This window comes from Oncorhynchus masou, chromosome 25 (assembly GCF_036934945.1).
Source record: "Oncorhynchus masou masou isolate Uvic2021 chromosome 25, UVic_Omas_1.1, whole genome shotgun sequence".
NCBI classification, from domain to species: domain Eukaryota; kingdom Metazoa; phylum Chordata; class Actinopteri; order Salmoniformes; family Salmonidae; genus Oncorhynchus; species Oncorhynchus masou.
This window is the reverse complement of record NC_088236.1, coordinates 6,702,924-6,724,699: the sequence shown is the minus strand read 5'-3', so window position 1 is coordinate 6,724,699 and position 21,776 is coordinate 6,702,924. Positions and strand designations below refer to the sequence as shown.

Below are 21,776 nucleotides of genomic sequence, written 5' to 3'. Positions count from 1 at the left end.
AAAGGAGTGGGTGTGTCGAAAGTAAAGGAGTGGGTGTGTGGAAAGGAGTGGGTGTGTCAAAAGTAAAGGAGTGGGCGTGTCAAAAGTAAAGGAGTGGGTGTGTGGAAAGGAGTGGGTGTGTCAAAAGTAAAATGGTGGGCATGTGGAAAGGAGTGGGTGTGTCAAAATAAAGGAGTGGGCGTGTCAAAAGTAAAGGAGTGGGTGTGTCAAAAGTAAAGGAGTGGGCGTGTCAAAAGTAAAGGAGTGGGCGTGTGGAAAGGAGTGGGTGTGTCAAAAGTAAAGTGGTGGGCGTGTGGAAAGGAGTGGGTTTTGTCGAAGGGAAAGTACCGGGCGTCCCCACCGACTGTATTTACGTGTACAAGGCACGTTACCTTCCTTACATCCATCATTACTCCCACCTGGCATTCATCATTACTCGCACCTGCGCTTCATCATTACGGGCACCTGCGCTTCATCAATAGGCACACCTGGACTCCATCACTTCACTGATTACCTCCCCTATATCTGTCACTCCCATAGTTCCATTCCCCAGGCAGTATTGACTGTGTTTCATGTCTGTACGCTGATCGTGTTTCTTGTATTGTTCAGTTTATTATTAAACTCACCACGTGTAATTGATTCCTGGTGTCCACGTTACAAGTACATTATTTTCTTTAGGAATGTAGCAAAGTAATCAAAAATATAAATAGTAAAGTACAGATACCCCCCCCAAAAAAACTACTTAAGTAGTACTTTAAAGTATTTTTTACTTAAGTACTTTACACCACTGCTACCAGGTGTGGAACAGGGAAGAGACTCAGGGGATATGCTAATTTGGTATAGAATCCCCATACTTTAACGATGACAGCTTCTCCATGCTGGAGGGGGAGATCAGCCATTTCCAGGCCCAGGGACATGTACTAGTCTGTGGCGACCTAAATGTCAGAACTGGACAAGAACCGGACACTCTCAGCACACAGGGGGACAAACACCTACCTGGAGGTGACAGCATTCCCTCCCCTACATGCCCCCCTAGGCACAAATCTATCAAATCCCCTATCAAATCTAAACATTTCAAGTAGACAACCTAAGAAAATTAACAATAATAACAAATGGTTTGATGAAGAATACAAAAACCTAAGAAAGAAATTGAGAAACCTGTCCAAACAAAAACATAGAGACCCAGAAAACCTGAATCTACGCCTTCACTACGGTGAATCACTACAACAATACAGAATTACACTACGGAGAAAGAAGGAACAGCACTACTCTGACTCTAGCCACCTCAACCTGAGTCTCTCTCCGGACACTTCCGATCACCAGCAACGTGGACAGTTAAAAAATTCCAGACACAAAAATGAATGGGGGGGGGGGGAAATGACTGGAACCATTACTGGGTTTTAACGCTAGGTTTAATGGGTATTATGACGTGTCCACCGTCCACAGTTTAACTGCGGTTGGTATCCAATAGGTTGCATTACCGCCCCCAACTGGACTATAACATAAATCCATTTAACTTTGTGATACAAAAGGGGAAAAGGAAACACTAAAAAACTAAACAAATACTAAAAATACCCAACTAACCCTACACTCGTTAAAAATCAACTATCCCATTCCATTACTTTGCTCCTGCACCATGCCAACGGCCTGGGAGGACAGGACACCACCACTCAACACACCCTGTCACTCTTCCAACAGGACAATGACCCTAAGCACACAGCCAAGACAATGCAGGAGTGGCTTCGGGACAAGTCTCTGAATGTACTTGAGTGGCCCAGCCAGATCCCGGACTTGAACCCGATCTAACATCGCTGGAGAGATCTGAAAATAGCTGTGCAGCAACGCTCCCCATCCAACCTGACAGAGCTTGAGAGGATCTGCAGAGAAGAATGGGAGAAACTCCCCAAATACAGGTGTACCAAGCATGTAGCGTCATACCCAAGAAGACTCAAGAAGGCTGTAATCGCTGTCAAAGGTGCTTCAACAAAGTACTGAGTAAAGGGTCTGAATACTTATGTAAATGTTATTGAAAAAAAAACATTTTACATTTGCAAAAAAATCTAAAAACCTGTTTTTGCTTTGTCTTCATAGGGTATTGTGATGTCATTATATGGTATTGTGATGTCATTATATGGTATTGTGATTTCATTATGGGGTATTGTGATGTCATTATGGGGTATTGTGTGTAGATTAATGAGGGGAAAAAAACATTTAATCCATTTTAGAATGATACTGTAACGTATCAAAATGTGGACAAGGTCAAGGGGTCGAAATACCTTCCGAATGCCCTGTATGTCACCTGTTGGCCTCTGTGCTCGAACAGATCTACTACTCCTCTCAGGATCCCTCACCCTTGACCCCATCCTCCTCTACCTTCTTCACTGCCTCAGCATACGACACCTTCTGCACTACTCTGACTCTAGCCACCTCAACCTGCGTCTCTCTCTCTCACCGGACACTTCTGATCCCCATCAACATGGACACCCCTACTGTTGACATGACACACACAAACTTTATCCACTGAAACGACACAATCCTCTATCCCAATGCCCTCTGTCGTAGCTGAATCAGAATTAGTTTGGTAATATTGATAAATAAGATGCTTTATTTACTTTCATAATATGCTTTTGTGAGATACTTGTCATTAGGATGTGTTTTTTGGACTATACTGTCGGCAGTTGCATTTTCCTTTCTCTTCTCTCGGGAAAAGTCACTTGGGGCCCAGAGAGGGGAGAGGTCAGGCTTGTCTTTTACATGTCTGGTAATAGGCAGAATATCAGAATGGGTGGAGGTCAGGTTTGAACATTGTCTTCATTATGAATGTATCTGTGAAACCATGTGAAGGGCTCCACTATGTCTGTACTCTAGTCACTCCCTCCTTTTCCCATTTGGGGGGAGGAGTACGGCAGTGTCTGGAACCATTGTATGTCCCCTCTGATGTTGAAACTTATCCTGACCTAGTATATGACCTAGAGGCTCACTCCCCTCAGCGAGCTTGTCCAGGGGTGGATTATATTTGAGATGGGAGTATCTAGAATTGACAATTGATATATGCCATTGGATGAGGTAATGGTTTTGGTAATAGGAAATACCAAGAACGAGAAGTAGAACCTCGTCTTAGAGAGAAAACTGAACGATAATTTATAGCTAATGCTATCTGGCTATGGGATACTCCTCTCTCAAGTAAAAGGCTATGGGATACTCCTCTCTCAAGTAAAAGGCTATGGGATACTCCTCTCTCAAGTAAAAGGCTATGGGATACTCCTCTCTCAAGTAAAGGGCTATGGGATACTCCTCTCTCAAGTAAAGGGCTATGGGATACTCCTCTCTCAAGTAAAGGGCTATGGGATACTCCTCTCTCAAGTAAAGGGCTATGGGATACTCCTCTCTCAAGTAAAAGGCTATGGGATACTCCTCTCTCAAGTAAAGGGCTATGGGATACTCCTCTCTCAAGTAAATGGCTATGGGATACTCCTCTCTCAAGTAAAAGGCTATGGGATACTCCTCTCTCAAGTAAAAGGCTATGGGATACTCCTCTCTCTCAAGTAAAAGGCTATGGGATACTCCTCTCTCAAGTAAAAGGCTATGGGATACTCCTCTCTCAAGTAAAAGGCTATGGGATACTCCTCTCTCAAGTAAAAGGCTATGGGATACTCCTCTCTCAAGTAAAAGGCTATGGGATACTCCTCTCTCAAGTAAAAGCCTATGGGATACTCCTCTCTCTCAAGTAAAGGGCTATGGGATACTCCTCTCTCAAGTAAAAGGCCTTTGTGCAGTTTTTCTATCATCTGTGGTTTGTCATGTCGACTCGGGGGTGGATCTTTGCTATAAAAGATCTCAGTTACCATTATGTTGACACTCAGAATTAATTTATAGACACTGAATTGATCTGAGAGTCAAAGGGCTATGGTGAAGCTCATATTATTAAAAGATGAAGTTTAAAGTATAACTCTGACTTGTGTGCGGTTTGTAAACTCTCCTTTCACTTAGTAATACAGGAAATGACCACGACACCTCTTGGAATCTCCGTCCTACACACCGCTATGACACGACTATAAACGTGGCACCTGAAACACTGCTGTGGATTCGGCACAAAAGCTCCAACAGGATAACTGATATATCCTAACGTGACACTGTCTGGTAGAGACGGACTTAAAAGGCCTGATAGTGACTCCTCTGTATTTCACCACACTCACCACCACGTCCTCGTCACACCAAACACCAGGAATCTTCAACTTCAATGGCTCCACCTCCACAGTTAACACCACCCCAGAAAGCACTGCTTCCAATGGTACCCGCTCCTTCTGGTCAGAAGAAACATAAACAAATATCACAGGTTACAGGTTACCTAGGTTACCTTCACTGATTCAACGACACCCAACTTCCTTTCTCATCCCGCCTGAAACCACAAATGGATCCGCCAAAAGGCAAGGATCCACTTTCTCCAAAAATGTCTGGACCAGATTCTTCTGATGTCCATTGAGGCTCAGGTGCCGAGTTCTTCACCACACCTTCCACCTTATTTAACTCGTCCTCATTCAATTCAATTCAATTCAAGGGGCTTTCTTGGCATGGGAAACGTGTTAACATTGCCAAAGCAAGTAAGGTATATAATATATAAAGTGAAATAAACAATATTTCCTTCCACGTCCAGAACTCAAGTCTGGCTCACGGCTCATTCCATTTGCACTTGACACCAATCTTCTTCAACACCCCATCTCCATTTGTAACTTCCTCACTCTCCATACCTTCCTCTATAGTTGAGTTCAGCCATTGTGCTTTCACTGCCACCTTGTGGCCAGTAAAAGACATGACATGCAGCAACATTCTGGTAAATCTACAGTTTAAATGGCATAATGGTTCAGTTTACCATGGTCACATGGTTAGGACTCCATAGCCGTTTCCACTAGATAGCCAATTTCGACTTTGTGGTTGTGCTATCGTAAAAATGAATAAGGTTAGGTTCGGATTAGGCATATGATTTGCAGTGTGGTTCGGGTTAGGTTTAAAATCCCATTTTAATTAGAGAAATTGTAGAAATAGGCAGGGTTTATGACTTTGTTGCTGTTGTTACTAGGGACAACACTCCAGAACCTTCTGCCTCGGTGGAATATCAGATTACTAAAACATTGACCCGGATACGGTGGTGTTTGACTAAGTGATCTTGCCTAGGGAGTGAGTGACCTAGCCTAGGGAGTGAGTGAATGACTGAGTGACCTAGCCTAGGGAGTGAGTGAATGACTGAGTGACCTAGCCTAGGGAGTGAGTGACCTAGCCTAAGGAGTGAGTGAATGACTGAGTAACCTAGCCTAGGGAGTGAGTGACCTAGCCTAGGGAGTGAGTGAGTGAGTGAATGACTGAGTAATTTAGCCTAGGGAGTGAGTGACCTAGCCTAGAGAGTGAGTGAATGACTGAGTGACCTAGCCTAGAGAGTGAGTGAGTGAATGACTGAGTAATTTAGCCTAGGGACTGAGTTACCTAGCCTAGGGAGTGAGTGAGTGAGTGAATGACTGAGTAATTTAGCCTAGGGACTGAGTGACCTAGCCTAGGGAGTGAGTGAATGACTGAGTGACCTAGCTTAGGGAGTGAGTGAATGACTGGGTGACCTAGCCTAGGGAGTGAGTGAGTGAATGACTGAGTAATTTAGCCTAGGGACTGAGTTACCTAGCCTAGGGAGTGAGTGAGTGAGTGAATGACTGAGTAATTTAGCCTAGGGACTGAGTGACCTAGCCTAGGGAGTGAGTGAATGACTGAGTGACCTAGCTTAGGGAGTGAGTGAATGACTGGGTGACCTAGCCTAGGGACTGAGTGACCTAGCCTAGGGAGTGAGTGAATGACTGGGTGACCTAGCCTAGGGAGTGAGTGACCAAGCCTAGGGAGTGAGTGACCTAGACTAGGAAGTGAGTAACCTAGCCTAGGGAGTGAGTGACCTAGCCTAGGGAGTGAGTGACCTAGCCTAGGAAGTGAGTGAATGGTTGAATATGTGTAAAACACAGTGGGGGCAGATGCATAAATAATAGCCCTGTACATAATTAACAAGGGATAATTGATCCTCCAATGATAATTGAGTGAATGGATTTGAATAACTACTTTGAAAACAAATCATGTTTAAAAAAAATTATATCACTGAGTGATTCTATCCTGTTGGTCTGCTGCTGTCTGGTTTGTGCCACACACACACACTCACGCACACACACGCACGCACGCACGCACACACACACACACACACACACACACACTCACGCGCACGCACGCGCGCGCACGCACGCACGCACGCACGCACGCACACACACACACACACACACACACACACACACACACACACACAGTTGTTTGAGTTGTGCAAGACAGGTCTAATGGGCTTTGGTTGGGCATGTGACTATGGTAGAACACCAACCTTGTTGGGATGGGATTTATTGAGTCCCCTAGGGACATATTGGTGTTTGTGAAGGTGTTTGTGAAGGTTTATTTGAAACACACACTCAGAGAGAGAGAGAGAGAGAGAGAGAGAGAGAGAGAGAGAGAGAGAGAGAGAGAAGAGAGAGAGACAAAGAGAGAGAGAGAGACAAAAGAGAGAGAGAGAGAGAGAGAGAGAGAGAGAGAGAGAGACAAAAAGAGAGAGAGAGAGCGAGACAGAGAGAGACAGAGAGAAAGAGAGAGAGAGACAAAGAGAGAGACAAAGAGAGATACAGAGAGAGAGAGACACACACAGAGAGAGAGACAGAGAGACAGAGACAGAGAGAGAGACAAAGAGAGAGACAAAGAGAGAGAGAGAGAGTAGATAAGCGGTTTGTGTGGGTTGATAGGGTATGTAAGCCCAAACCAGAGGTGTGTTCCGTTCCAACAAGCCAGAGGAAACATTCCAAACACTTCAGCTAGAAATGCAACGAATAGAGCTGACAGGATTCCTGAATCTACCTGATTGACAGTCTGATCTGTTCTACTCAAACACATTTTTCATTTCTCAGACCCCACAATACCACCACACCCAGGGGCTAGTCTGGACACGTCACTGCGATCCTGTCTGTCTCTTTGACCCAGGGATGATTCACATGAGATAGCCTGGTAAAACCAGAAGAGTGAGAACAGCTTTCAGTCTGGTTTAAACAGGGTATATGCACATGCACATCACATTTCCCCCACAGCCTCATTTTTTGATACAACTTTTTTTAAACATTTATTATACCTTTATTTAACAAGGCAAGTCAGTTAAGAACAAATTCTTATTTTCAATGACGGTCTAAGAACAGTGGATTAACTGCCTGTTCAGGGGCAGAATGACAGATTTGTACCTTGTCAGCTCAGGGATTTAAACTTGCAGCCATTCGGTTACTAGTCCAACACTCTAACCACTAGGCTACCCTGCCGCCCCCTTGAGTTCAGTGTTTAGTTTTTGACTGGATTTATCAGAACAAACATGTCTGATTGAACTTTGATTCAATCTCTTTACAGTTTACGGTCAGAGTTTGAAACAACAAAAAAATTTCCACATAAAGCCGAATGGACATTGTTATCACTTCAACTGGAAAACCACTGTTTTCCCTGATTTAATGAGTAACTATGCACTGTAGCCTCTCCTGGGGGTATGTAGCCTCTCCTGGGGGTATGTAGCCTCTCCTGGGGGTATGTAGCCTCTCCTGGGGGCATGTAGCCTCTCCTGGGGGCATGTAGCCTCTCCTGGGGGTATGTAGCGTCTCCTGGGGGTATGTAGCCTCTCCTGGGGGTATGTAGCGTCTCCTGGGGGTATGTAGCGTCTCCTGGGGGTATGTAGCCTCTCCTGGGGGTATGTAGCGTCTCCTGGGGGCATGTAGCCTCTCCTGGGGGTATGTAGCGTCTCCTGGGGGTATGTAGCCTCTCCTGGGGGTATGTAGCGTCTCCTGGGGGTATGTAGCCTCTCCTGGGGGTATGTAGCCTCTCCTGGGGGTATGTAGCCTCTCCTGGGGGCATGTAGCCTCTCCTGGGGGTATGTAGCGTCTCCTGGGGGTATGTAGCCTCTCCTGGGGGTATGTAGCCTCTCCTGGGGGTATGTAGCGTCTCCTGGGGGTATGTAGCGTCTCCTGGGGGTATGTAGCGTCTCCTGGGGGTATGTAGCGTCTCCTGGGGGTATGTAGCCTCTCCTGGGGGTATGTAGCCTCTCCTGGGGGTATGTAGCCTCTCCTGGGGGTATGTAGCCTCTCCTGGGGGTATGTAGCCTCTCCTGGGGGTATGTAGCCTCTCCTGGGGGTATGTAGCGTCTCCTGGGGGTATGTAGCCTCTCCTGGGGGTATGTAGCCTCTCCTGGGGGTATGTAGCGTCTCCTGGGGGTATGTAGCCTCTCCTGGGGGTATGTAGCCTCTCCTGGGGGTATGTAGCGTCTCCTGGGGGTATGTAGCCTCTCCTGGGGGTATGTAGCCTCTCCTGGGGGTATGTAGCGTCTCCTGGGGGTATGTAGCCTCTCCTGGGGGTATGGATATTTAATTGGCCAATTCTATATTTTATATGAATCGTTGTTTCGGTCGAGGAGCCAGAGATGTTATAGGTCTGTAGTAAACGGCGCCCTGCACTCAGTCAAGAACGAAGATGGCGAAAGATCGTGTCTCAGGAAAAGTACAGTATAACTGTTAACAGACACGAGGCAGTGGTGGCGGTGATGTATTGAGGCGACGCCATTCAGTCACAGAGGAGAAACATATTCTTATGTTCAAATGAATACAGTGGGTTTGGTTTAAAGTCCCCCCCCCCCTTCTCACTTTCTCACTGTTGTTGAGGGGGCATAACGTAACGTATTTTCTATGACGCTATAGCCGCATTCAGGACAACTGGGAACTTGGAAAAGAAATGGGCCAGTATGGGGGGCCTTAAGGAAAGACATGGGCCAGTGTGGGGGGCCTTAAGGAAAGACATGGGCCAGTGTGGGGGGCCTTAAGGAAAGAAATGGGCCAGTGTGGGGGGCCTTAAGGAAAGAAATGGGCCAGTGTGGGGGGCCTTATGGGAAGAAATGGGCCAGTGTGTGGGGGGGGGGGGGGGGGGGGCCTTAAGGACAAAAACGGTCCTGTGAGAAATACCAGGGCCTGTTTCTGGTTCCTGTCCGCCCCTGAGAGCTGGCCCCGGTTTCCCAAAAGCATCTTAATTAAGGCTAAGTTCATCTTAGAACCATATATAATGTTAAACGAGGTTGGGGTATTATATTATATAAATTCAATAAAATACAATAATTTGACACATAAAAGTACAAATCTGTTGAAATAGTACTGTGTACAGACTTCAGGATTGCAATGGTGGCATAGCCTGCTTATTTTGCAATGTATATAGCCTTACCTATAGATCTTGGGTCCATTAAATGGTATGCCCCAAATTCAATATTGAAATGTGCGATTTCAAAATATATTTTTTGTCAAATTAACTAATCATTGTCTTTTGTTGAATTTATTTAAAAACATTACAACCTTGCTTATCTAGTCCAATTGTGGCATGATTCCACTATTTTCATCTGTTTCAACGGGGGACTTTTATTTTGATGGCAACCCGCCGATTCCACTACTCTGGTCACGCTAATGTTGTTCATGACACACGTGTAGAGCAGGGGGACATACTGAACTGAGAGGGAGAGTGTGTCGGAATCTGGACATTTTCGACGGAGCTTGAAAAAGCCATCAGACGACAGCTAGACGTTTGGTTCTGGGAAACGGAGAACGTTTCAGCGGTCGGGGGAAAAGAACGGGTGTCGTATTTCGCTCGTGTAAGTGTATTTATATTGCTCTGTGTGTGTCCGATTTTATCGTGTTGGTTTTCTGCTAAGGGTAAATTCTCTGAATCATATCCATCCACATGGTGGTCGAGCCTACAGGGCGATGCCTTCCACAACGCGGGGCCAAAACAGGCCTGGTAAGTGTCAACATTCGTAACAACAACAATAATCATACCATTATTGGGCACAATGTTGCCCATATAGCCTCAACTAGGCTACTCCGGAATACACGGAACGAAACAATTGATACATTGGTAGGAACGACATTGTTGCGACCAGGGTGAGTTATGTTGGCTATAATAGAGCCACTAGTCCTAATGATAATTAAGTCTCGTCGGTAAATGGCTGTAACACGTGTTTGGTTGTCATAGTCTACTCGTCTCATTCCCGCGGCTCTCTTTTTCTCAGCCGGGTAAATATGGGCTGCTGCCTGCTACTGTTATGCTTTTAGGCTACTAATGTACCATTTTCTAAACTAGCGTAAACTAAACAATACACAAATGGCGACCGTGGACATTTTAAGTTGCCAAGTCATTGACTGGTCGGGTACGTAACTCGGTAGTGCGAGGAGCCATGATTTCCAGAGTGGAGGTGATCTGTTGTCGAGATGAGCTTTCAGCGTTTATGTGGCGATGCTCTTTCGACGGTCGACCGGACCTGCGCACTGGACTCCCCGGAGTGGCGATAACTCAGCGTTTCCCCAAACTCTGTCCCCAGGACCCCAAAACTATATGCACCTTTTGGTTCTCTACACAGCTGATTCACATGATCAAAGCTTGATAGTTGATAAGCTGACATTGCTCGTCCATATATTTATATATTCTTAATTCCATTCGTTTACTTAGACGTGTGTATTGTGTATATGTTGTGAAATTGTTAGAGGAGGTAGAAACGCAAGCATTTCGCTACCCCCACATTAACATCTGCTAAACGCGCGTATGTGACCAATACCATTTTTATATCGATTTGAATCAGCTGTGTAGTGCTAGGACAACCTAAACGTTCACACCTCGGGGTCCCGAGGACCGAGTTTTGGGAAACGCTGCGATAGCCTATCTCCAAATGTGGTTGACGCATGTGTATGCTTCAAATCACTGCCACCAGCTGGCCTGTCTCTCTGCCTGTGCCATCATTTGAGCCCAGCTGCGGGAGGTACAGACCTTGTCACTGGATCTCAATCTCTGCAGGGCTACTGGGGGTCCTTATTGTATATTCTATTGTACAGACTACTTTGTCTCTCTTTTTATAATGCACCCAGGATTGAGTGGTGATTATCAGCCTCTGTGTGCATCTGGTGTGGCAGGTAGTCTAGTGGTTTGAGCGATGGGCCAGTAACCGAAAGGTTGCAGGATCGAATCCCCTGAGCTTACAAGGTAAAAATCTGTCGTTCTGCCCCTGAACAAGGCAGTTAACCCCACTGTTCCTCCAGTATTCTGTCACTGTAAATAAGAATGTGTTTTTAACTGACTTGCCTAGGTAAATAAAAAAACTCTGGGAGTTAATTGATAGAGATCCAATTTAAACATGTTTCCCATGCCAATAAAGTCCCTCAAATTGAAATAAAAATGGATGGTAGGGATATAGACAGATATACAGACAGAGAAAAGAGGGAGATAGCTGGGGGATCTAGGTAGCAATAAGACAACATAGTTAACAGTTTAACTGGCAGTGATACGAGAGGGGGGAATGATATGATAATGGGAGAGGGGGAATCATATGATGGGGGAGAGGGGGAATGATATGATGGGGGAGAGGGGGAATCATATGATGGGGGAGAGGGGGAATGATATGATGGGGGAGAGGGGGGAATGATATGATAGTGAGAGAGGGGGAATGATATGATAATGGGAGAGGGGGAATCATATGATGGGGGAGAGGGGGAATGATATGATGGGGGAGAGGGGGAATGATATGATAGGGGGAGAGGGGGAGAGGGGGAATGATATGATGGGGGGAGAGGGGGAATGATATGATGGGGGAGAGGGGGAATCATATGATGGGGGAGAGGGGGAATGATATGATGGGGGAGAGGGGGAATGATATGATGGGGGGAGAGGGGGAATGATATGATGGGGGAGAGGGGGAATTATATGATGGGGGGAATGATATGATAGTGGGAGAGGGGGAATGATATGATAGTGAGAGAGGGGGAATCATATGATGGGGGAGAGGGGGAATGATATGATAGTGAGAGAGGGGGAATCATATGATGGGGGAGAGGGGGAATGATATGATGGGGGGAATGATATGATAGTGGGAGAGGGGGAATGATATGATAGTGAGAGAGGGGGAATCATATGATGGGGGAGAGGGGGAATGATATGATAGTGAGAGAGGGGGAATCATATGATGGGGGAGAGGGGGAATTATATGATAGGGGGAATGATATGATGGGGGAGAGGGGGAATGATATGATGGGGGAGAGGGGGAATGATATGATAATGGGAGAGGGGGAATGATATGATAGTGAGAGAGGGGGAATCATGATGGGGGAGAGGGGGAATGATATGATGGGGGAGAGGGGAGAATGATATGATGGGGGGAGAGGGAGAATTATATGATAGGGGAATGATATGATAGGGGGAGAGGGGGGAATTATATGATGGGGGAGAGGGGGAATTATATGATGGGGGAGAGGGGGAATGATATGATGGGGGAGAGGGGGAATGATGTGATGGGGGAGAGGGGGAATGATGTGATAGGGGGAGAGGGGGAATGATATGATAATGGGAGAGGGGGAATGATATGATAATGGGAGAGGGGGAATCATATGATGGGGGAGAGGGGGAATGATGTGATGGGGGAGAGGGGGAATGATGTGATAGGGGGAGAGGGGGGAATGATATGATAGTGAGAGAGGGGGAATGATATGATAGTGAGAGAGGGGGAATGATATGATGGGGGAGAGGGGGAATGATATGATGGGGGAGAGGGGGAATGATATGATGGGGGGAGAGGGGGGAATGATATGATGGGGGAGAGGGGGAATGATATGATAGGGGGAATGATATGATGGGGGGAGAGGGGGAATGATATGATAATGGGAGAGGGGGAATGATATGATAGTGAGAGAGGGGGAATGATATGATAGTGAGAGAGGGGGAATGATATGATAATGGGAGAGGGGGAATGATATGATAATGGGAGAGGGGGAATGATATGATGGGGGAGAGGGGGAATGATATGATGGGGGAGAGGGGGAATGATATGATGGGGGAGAGGGGGAATGATATGATAGTGAGAGAGGGGGAATCATATGATGGGGGAGAGGGGGAATGATATGATGGGGGGAATGATATGATGGGGGAGAGGGGGAATCATATGATGGGGGAGAGGGGGAATCATATGATGGGGGAGAGGGGGAATCATATGATGGGGGAGAGGGGGAATGATATGATGGGGGAGAGGGGGAATGATATGATAGGGGAGAGGGGGAATGATATGATGGGGGGAGAGGGGGAATGATATGATGGGGGAATGATATGATGGGGGAGAGGGGGAATCATATGATGGGGGAGAGGGGAGAATTATATGATGGGGGAGAGGGGGAATGATATGATAGGGGGAGAGGGGGAATGATATGATGGGGGAGAGGGGGAATGATATGATGGGGGAGAGAGGGGGGGGAATGATATGATAGGGGGAGAGGGGGAATGATATGATGGGGGAGAGGGGGAATGATATGATGGGGGGAGAGGGGGAATGATATGATGGGGGAGAGGGGGAATGATATGATGGGGAGAGGGGGAATGATATGATGGGGAGAGGGGGAATGATATGATGGGGGGAGAGGGGGAATGATATGATGGGGGGAGAGGGGGAATGATATGATGGGGGAGAGGGGGAATGATATGATGGGGGAGAGGGGGAATGATATGATGGGGGAAAGTGGGGGAATGATATGATGGGGGAGAGGGGGAATGATATGATGGGGGGAGAGGGGGAATGATATGATGGGGGGAAAGTGGGGGAATGATATGATGGGGGAGAGGGGGAATCATATGATGGGGGGAAAGTGGGGGAATGATATGATGGGGGGAGAGGGGGAATGATATGATGGGGGGAGAGGGGGAATGATATGATGGGGGGAGAGGGGGAATGATATGATGGGGGGAAAGTGGGGGAATGATATGATGGGGGGAGAGGGGGAATGATATGATGGGGGGAGAGGGGGAATGATATGATGGGGGGAGAGGGGGAATGATATGATGGGGGAGAGGGGGAATGATATGATGGGGGGAGAGGGGGAATGATATGATGGGGGGAGAGGGGGAATGATATGATAGGGGGAGAGGGGGAATGATATGATGGGGGGAAAGTGGGGGAATGATATGATGGGGGAGAGGGGGAATGATATGATGGGGGGAGAGGGGGAATTATATGATGGGGGAGAGGGGGAATTATATGATGGGGGAGAGGGGGAATGATATGATGGGGGGAGAGGGGGAATGATATGATAGGGGGAGAGGGGGAATGATATGATGGGGAGAGGGGGAATGATATGATGGGGGAGAGGGGGAATGATATGATGGGGGGAGAGGGGGAATCATATGATGGGGGAGAGGGGGAATGATATGATGGGGGGAGAGGGGGAATCATATGATGGGGGAGAGGGGGAATGATATGATGGGGGGAGAGGGGGAATTATATGATGGGGGAGAGGGGGAATGATATGATGGGGGGAGAGGGGGAATGATATGATAGGGGGAGAGGGGGAATGATATGATGGGGGGAGAGGGGGAATGATATGATGGGGGGAGAGGGGGAATGATATGATGGGGGGAGAGGGGGAATGATATGATGGGGGAGAGGGGGGAATGATATGATAGGGGGAGAGAATACTATAGGTGGAGAGGGAGGGAGTGATACGATTGGGAGAGAGGAGAGGGAGGTTTCACACAGTCCTGTGTTACTGAGTATATATAACCATAGTATAACCTATGGGTGCTGGCAAAAGGAGTGTGCTAATATGCAAGGAATGGAGTGTTATTTAGGACGCTGACATAGTGTCGTGTCGGTGTTGCATATAGGGCCAGTAATAACTGTGGGAGAGGATAGCGCAGGGCAATGCAGAGCTCGGCTGGTTTTCCTCTATGCGGAGTCTTAATGAATGAAGGTATGACCGGCATTATGATGAGATAGTAGATTAACTTCTCTGTTTACTACCATACTCTCTCTTAGACACACACACACACACAACACGCCAGGGTTTCCGTTGGCCTGTAAATGCTAGTTTTTGGCTGATTTTTAAATTAAAAGCTGATAGATAAATTGTCTGGGGCTGCCTATCATACACCCTGAATTCACACTTCAGCACCACACTCTCACTGTGCTGCCTTGTGTGCTGCCTTGTGTGCTGCCTTGTGTGCTGCCTTGTGTGCTAAAAAACTTTAGTTTTTTATAATCATTTATTATTAATTATTTATTATTATTATTATTATTGCATGTCTATTTTTTATTCTTAACCAGTTCTTTAAATATGCCAAACGTGTTTTTGTTTAATTCTGCTGAGACATTTTCGTTGGCTAAGTTAAGTACCGTGTTGTCTTTTTTAATCGTGTGTCTCCGTATTTAGAGGCTTTGAAGCCATTGGTCGGCCATATTGGCACATTATTATTATTATTATTATTATTATTATTATTATTATTATTATTATATACAGTATTTCAATTAAATGTTTCATAGACAAAATGACATGCATTTCTATTGTTGTAGTGATATTTTAAGGAAAAAGGTTTTAGAGACTATATATTTTGTTTAGCTAATATAATTTAAAGGTATGCATTAAAGTCTCTGTACTATAATAAATGTGGCAAAAATGAATGCAGGCGTTAATAAATAAATTTCTATAGATTTCACCATTTATTTATTTTTTGAACGGTGTACCAAGATGGAGGTGTGGTGGCTTCAACACAGCGCCTCTTATCAGTCATCTAGTGTATTTATACATTTTTGTTAAAAAAATTTATTGTTATGTTGAGCCATTTTCCTTGTATGAATTTATGTTGCAACTGTAATGTTGTGTTTGCTGCAAAATTATATCCTGCTCGTATTTTCCCTGTAGACAATGGTGTGACTTACTTTTTTTTGTATTCATGTGGTCCTCTGTAGCTCAGTTGGTAGTGCATGGTGCTTTTTTTTGTATTAATGTGGTCCTCTGTAGCTCAGTTGGTAGTGCATGGTGCTTGCAAGTCGAAACGCGGTGCAGTCCCGATCTCTCTGACCTACTCTTCTATGTATTATTTTGTATATATTTTCTGTTAATAGTTCAAAAGAGTTTATTGCAATGTACTGGCCCTGTACTTATTGTCTTTCTGCTGCTCATAGAGATCAATAGTAATGGTGTCTTTTTTGGTAGGCACTAAGTCAGCCATGGCTCGTTGGTCAAAGCCTATGAGGATTTTTAAAATGTTTTACATTTAAAAAATATGTCATTGCATCTGTCAAAGAGCCGTTCATTTGGCTCCTACTGCTTTTTGGCAATTTTTATTTTTATTTTTAATTTAAAAAATAATAATTTAGTCTGCAAATAAATTATGACAATATTGGATGAAGATGTTAAATCCTCACTACAGGAAATGATAGTTAGTGAAGAGAGCCTCATTCTGGTGTAAAATATAAAAACTAATGTCATCATAACAATATGGTATTAAAGATATTTATATCGGCTTACTGATGTGATTTAACGTGTCGTCAATGGAGTAATCAACTGCTGCTTTCTGTTTATTAAAGCCCATATTTAATACCTGCTTCATTCTTCAGTCATTCTTGTGGCGGCAGGTTGCCTGGCGGTTAGAGGGGGGGAGGCAGGTAGCCTAGCGGTTAGAGGGGGGGAGGCAGGTAGCCTAGCGGTTAGAGGGGGAGGCAGGTAGCCTGGCGGTTAGAGGGGGAGGCAGGTAGCCTAGCGGTTAGAGGGGGAGGCAGGTTGCCTGGCGGTTAGAGGGGGAGGCAGGTAGCCTAGCGGTTAGAGGGGGAGGCAGGTAGCCTAGCGGTTAGAGGGGGAGGCAGGTTGCCTGGCGAGCCTGGCGGTTAGAGGGGGGAGGCAGGTAGCCTGGCGGTTAGAGGGGGAGGCAGGTAGCCTAGCGGTTAGAGGGGGAGGCAGGTTGCCTGGCGGTTAGAGGGGGAGGCAGGTAGCCTAGCGGTTAGAGGGGGAGGCAGGTAGCCTAGCGGTTAGAGGGGGAGGCAGGTTGCCTGGCGAGCCTGGCGGTTAGAGGGGGAGGCAGGTAGCCTGGCGGTTAGAGGGGGAGGCAGGTAGCCTAGCGGTTAGAGGGGGAGGCAGGTAGCCTAGCGGTTAGAGGGGGAGGCAGGTAGCCTAGCGGTTAGAGGGGGAGGCAGGTAGCCTAGCGGTTAGAGGGGGAGGCAGGTAGCCTAGCGGTTAGAGGGGGAGGCAGGTAGCCTAGCGGTTAGAGGGGGAGGCAGGTAGCCTAGCGGTTAGAGGGGGAGGCAGGTAGCCTAGCGGTTAGAGGGGGAGGCAGGTAGCCTAGCGGTTAGAGGGGGGGAGGCAGGTTGCCTAGCGGTTAGAGGGGGGGAGGCAGGTTGCCTGGCGAGCCTGGCGGTTAGAGGGGGGGAGGCAGGTAGCCTGGCGGTTAGAGCGTTGAGCCAGCAACCGAAAGGTTGCTAGATCGAGTTCCCGAGCTGACAAGGTAAAATAAAAGCAGTCGTTCCCCTGAACAAGACAGTTAACCCACTGTTCCTAGACCAGTTAACCCACTGTTCCTAGACCAGTTAACCCACTGTTCCTAGACCAGTTAACCCACTGTTCCTAGACCAGTTAACCCACTGTTCCTAGACCAGTTAACCCACTGTTCCTAGACCAGTTAACCCACTGTTCCTAGACCAGTTAACCCACTGTTCCTAGACCAGTTAACCCACTGTTCCTAGACCAGCTAACCCACTGTTCCTAGGCCATCATTGTAAATAAGAATTTGTTCTTAACTGACTTGCCTAGTTAAATTAAGGTTACGTTTAAACCCTACCGAATATCAAACATCCTGCCCCCTTCCCTGACAGTCCCACCCACTAGTGATTGATTGACAGGCCAAACTGTTAGAGAATTCACCCGAGTTACAAAACGACACATTGCTTCTTTTTTTTAACCAAAGTGTCCACAGCAGCTGAGCCAATCAAATTTGAAGAACAAACATCATGGCAATTGATATCTTGCAGTAAAGGTTATTTTACATGGAAAATATTCCTTGTCATATAGGCCTCGACCAGTGGTTCCCTACCAGGGGTACTAGGGCCCCAGGGGGTATTTGGTCTCTCCACAGGGGGTACTGGGGCCCCAGGGGGTACTTGGTCTCTCCACAGGGGGTACCAGGGCCCCTGGGGGTACTTGGTCTCTCCACAGGGGGTACCAGGGCCCCTGGGGGTACTTGGTCTCTCCACAGGGGGTACTTGGTCTCTCCACAGGGGGTACCAGGGCCCCTGGGGGTACTTGGTCTCTCCACAGGGGGTACCAGGGCCCCTGGGGGTACTTGGTCTCTCCACAGGGGGTACCAGGGCCCCTGGGGGTACTTGGTCTCTCCACAGGGGGTACCAGGACCCCTGGGGGTACTTGGTCTCTCCACAGGGGGTACCAGGGCCCCTGGGGGTACTTGGTCTCTCCGCAGGGGGTACTAGGGCCCCTGGGGGTACTTGGTCTCTCCGCAGGGGGTACTAGGGCCCCTGGGGGTACTTGGTCTCTCCACAGGGGGTACTAGGGCCCCTGGGGGTACTTGGTCTCTCCACAGGGGGTACTGGGGCCCCTGGGGGTACTTGGTCTCTCCACAGGGGGTACTGGGGCCCCTGGGGGTACTTGGTCTCTCCACAGGGGGAACTTTAGAAGACTCATGAGACAATAGACATACTGGTAAAATGTACATGAGTGGGTTCTCCGGTCAGAGGAACATTTAGTTGGTGGTACAGTAAGGTTGGGAACCCCTGGCCTAGACAATATCCGAAATGACTTACAACACACCGGATTCATACATTTTCAGTCATTCCACAGCTAATTTTTTTTTTTTTTTTACCAACCCTCGAGGTAACATTAATTAATTGAACTAACTGTGTATTTTACTGGTGGAATCAAGGCATTAGAATGTACCAGATGTCACGAAAAAAAAAATAGTGCTCGTTTCAGCAAATGTCTGTCAGGTACCAGTTAGATACCCGTAGCTAGGACTATACCTGTGTTCTGCTTTTGCTTTTCCCGTCACTCTGCTCTAGTTTTGGCTCAGGTTCTTCAGCTTGTTCTAGTCTCGGCCCAGTTACCCCGTGGCCAGGTTGTCATTAGCCCTGATCCTGTGTTCTTTCCTGGTAGAATGTGTATCGAAGCATTGTGACACACAGTGTCTGTCTGTTCTTGTGCCCTGCTGTAAACTATGCTAATGACTATGGGGCTTAGCTTACCAACAAACTATGAGCTACTGTGATTGTAGCTATGGACTGATCCGACCCCCCCCCTCCCCCCCCCCTCGGCCTCAGCCTCACTCTCCAACCCACTGGATGGGTTTTACACCGAGTCACACAGTCTGCCGGAATTGTTCGTTTGGTATTGAGTTATTATATTGCTGCTTTTAGTCATTTAGGAGCAGAGAGAGAAAATTGCTGGGGCAAGACGGAGGTTGGTACGTACCTGTTCCAGAAACGAGCCCAAACCCTTTAGAGCAAAGCTTTCCAACCCTGTTCCTGGAGAGATGTCCTCCCATAGGTTCTCACCCCAACCCTGTTCCTGGAGAGATGTCCTCCCGTAGGTTCTCACTCCAACCCTGTTCCTGGAGAGCTGCCCTCCTGTATGTTCTCACTCCAACCCTGTTCCCGGAGAGAGACCCTCTTGTAGATTTTCACTTCAACCCCAGTTGTATAACTAACCAAATTCATCTTTTCAACTAGCTAATTATTAGAATCAGATACGCTAGATTAGGGTTGGAGTGAGAACCTACAGGACGATAGCCCTCCAGGAACATGGTTGGAGAGCCCTGCCCCAGAGTCTAGAGATCTGAGAGGATTGAACAGTTGTGAGCAATGTGGCAAAACATTCCACCAAGCCTGTCAAACGGCAAGGTGCCATGCAGCCAACCAGTATAGCTTGTAGCTCAGGCTAGCCAACAGTGTAGCTTGTAGCTCAGGCTGGCCAACAGTGTAGCTTGTAGCTCAGGCTAGCCAACAGTATAGCTTGTAGCTCAGGCTGGCCAACAGTGTAGCTTGTAGCTCAGGCTAGCCAACAGTGTAGCTTGTAGCTCAGGCTAGCCAACAGTGTAGCTTGTAGCTCAGGCTTGCCCTTGTGAACCAGGAAGTGGTCAGAATGGGAGGATAGGTGTGAGAACCCTTGACTGTACAGTATGAAGATGGGGCTAAAACTGCTTCCTCCAATAGAAATCCCCGATCACACTTGTTGATGTCATGGCAACGTAGGCTAGCTAAACTCATGCGTAGAAACACGTCGTCGTCTCTACCGCCCGGCTCGGCGCCGGACTGGGCATGTGCAGGCCGTCAAGTCAAAAAGGCAGTCCTTTCGATATAAATTTGTTGTGTTTGTTGACAAAAATGAAAACGTGTCAGTTTGTCACTTCCACAAGGTTGGAGTAATAACATGTTAAAACTAGCGAGGACGTCGTCTCCAGTCTAGGTGGCGTCTTTCCATTTGGAGAATATTAACTCTGGGAGAATTCTTCACTTCTCTCATTGACTTGTCAAACCCTGGTGTGGTCTGTTTTTGTCTGTTTCGCAAGTGTTCCCAAAAGCTGGGAGAGGTCGGGCTGTTTAGACAGGTGTGTTTCTCTACAGGTTCAGAGAGGCTACAGAGGATTTAAAGGGATACTTCAGGATTTTGGCAGTCAGATGAACTCGCAGAAAAAAGAAGAAGAAAAAAAGTCTCTGCATCCAGTAGGAAGGAAGCTAGTGGTCGTCCAGTCATGGCGCTATCTACTAGGATGCTAGCAGTTACCATAGACTTCAAGTCATTGCGCTAACGCTAGTTAGTTCCTCAATAGAGTTAGCGCAATTGCTATCTTCAAACTGCACACAGAGACATACAAATGGTATCCACGAGTTCCATCTGACTCGTTTATAAAGGGCCAAAATCCTGAAATATCCCTTTTTAAGGGCGTGTGAAGAACATGAAGTGTGTGTGTGTGTGTGTGTGTGTAAAGCAGCAGGTTCCATGTAAGGAGGACATGCAGGCTGGATGGCTTTTTGGTCTCTGGTCGCCCTCATGTGACACGGCTATTTCTAGACCCGTCCCCCCCTCCCCTCCGTCTCCCCCCTCTCTGTCTCCCCCCTCTCCTTCTCACCCCTCACCCTGTAGCTATGGAGCAAACCACAGATATGTTCCACCTCTGGGCAGGGCTGTTGTTTTGCTTCGTGCTCCGCTGGTGACGTGCATCTGTTATGGTGTAATCTATAGGGCTGGTAACGTGTTATAATCTATAGGGCTGGTAACGTTATAATCTATAGGGCTGGTAACGTGTTATAATCTATAGGGCTGGTAACGTGTTATAATCTATAGGGCTGGTAACGTGTTATAATCTATAGGGCTGGTAACGTGTTATAATCTATAGGGCTGGTAACGTGTTATAATCTATAGGGCTGGTAACGTGTTATAATCTATAGGGCTGGTAACGTGTTATAATCTATAGGGCTGGTAACGTGTTATAATCTATAGGGCTGGTAACGTGTTATAATCTATAGGGCTGGTAATGTTATAAGCCGTAACGTGTTATAATCTATAGGGCTGGTAACGTGTTATAATCTATAGGGCTGGTAACGTGTTATAATCTATAGGGCTGGTAACGTGTTATAATCTATAGGGCTGGTAACGTGTTATAATCTATAGGGCTGGTAACGTGTTATAATCTATAGGGCTGGTAACGTGTTATAATCTATAGGGCTGGTAACGTGTTATAATCTATAGGGCTGGTAACGTGTTATAATCTATAGGGCTGGTAACGTGTTATAATCTATAGGGCTGGTAACGTGTTATAATCTATAGGGCTGGTAACGTGTTATAATCTATAGGGCTGGTAACGTGTTATAATCTATAGGGCTGGTAACGTGTTATAATCTATAGGGCTGGTAACGTGTTATAATC

At 46.9% G+C, this 21,776-nt stretch overlaps 2 protein-coding genes across 4 annotated transcripts in view; both read left to right on the top strand.

Annotated features, from left to right (window-relative positions):
- LOC135513724 (anthrax toxin receptor 2-like) overlaps positions 1 to 21,776 on the top strand; it is a 1,178,227-nt gene that overhangs the window by 1,045,485 nt on the left and 110,966 nt on the right. The gene's annotated exons all lie outside the window — the stretch shown is intronic.
- LOC135513717 (sodium-dependent phosphate transporter 2-like) overlaps positions 9,534 to 21,776 on the top strand; it is a 102,504-nt gene continuing 90,261 nt past the window's right edge. For all 3 annotated transcript variants that reach the window (XM_064936601.1, XM_064936599.1, XM_064936602.1), the window contains exon 1: positions 9,534 to 9,697. The gene's annotated coding sequence lies outside the window, so the exon portion shown is untranslated. The remainder of the gene's footprint in view (positions 9,698 to 21,776) is intronic.